We start from the raw sequence: 892 nt of genomic DNA on the forward strand, positions 1-892 counted from the left end.
TTTATTAAATTTCTTTTACATACTGAGACAAGGATATCCCTACCGGCCAAACCCTCCCTACCGGCCAAACCCTCCCTAACCCGGACGACGCTATGCCAATTGTGCGTCGCCCCACGGATCTCCCGGTTGCGGCCGGCTGCGACAGAGCCTGGGCGCGAACCCAGCCCAGCCTGGGTTCGCAAATACATTTAAACTTCTGACTTCAACTGTATGTTAAACATTTTTTAAATGTATGATACGTTACGAATTCTAGCTAGGTGGCTATGTTACCTAGCTGGCTAACGTTAGCTAGGCTAGGGGTTAGGATTAAGTTCAGGAGTTAGGTTAAAGGGTTGGGGAAGGGTTAGCTAAAGGGGTTAAGGTTAGGTTTAGGGGAAGGGTTAGCTAACACGCTAAGTAGTTAAAAAGTATCTCAAATGTAGTAAGTAGTTGAAAAGTTGCTAATTAGCTAAAATGCTAAAGTTGTCTGTGATGAAATTCGAAATCGGGTTGCTAGACATTCACGTTATACGCCTACCCATCCACCCAGACCAACCACCCTACTGGCTTAATTAACATTACCAATAGTAACATGACATACTAATATGGTAGGCCCGGGAATTACGTTTACTCTGTTACGTCTAGTCTATGGGACCAGGCTGCTTAGAGAAGTCCAGCTCTCAGCAACAATCACTCTTTGCTTTGTCTATAAATGTGCAGCCTATGATAATGCATCACACAATTTTTTTAAATCCACTACTATCCTTGAATATCAAAATCTGAACAGCTGCCTAAACCTATGGCTATTAGGCTATTACTTCTTCATTAACTTTTTTAAATTCATCACGAGCATAGGCAACATATGGCGCATTTCCTGTATGGGGGGTGCCCGCAGTCATTCTCCCCACAGGAG

This window comes from Salvelinus alpinus, chromosome 5, assembly GCF_045679555.1.
Source record: "Salvelinus alpinus chromosome 5, SLU_Salpinus.1, whole genome shotgun sequence".
NCBI classification, from domain to species: domain Eukaryota; kingdom Metazoa; phylum Chordata; class Actinopteri; order Salmoniformes; family Salmonidae; genus Salvelinus; species Salvelinus alpinus.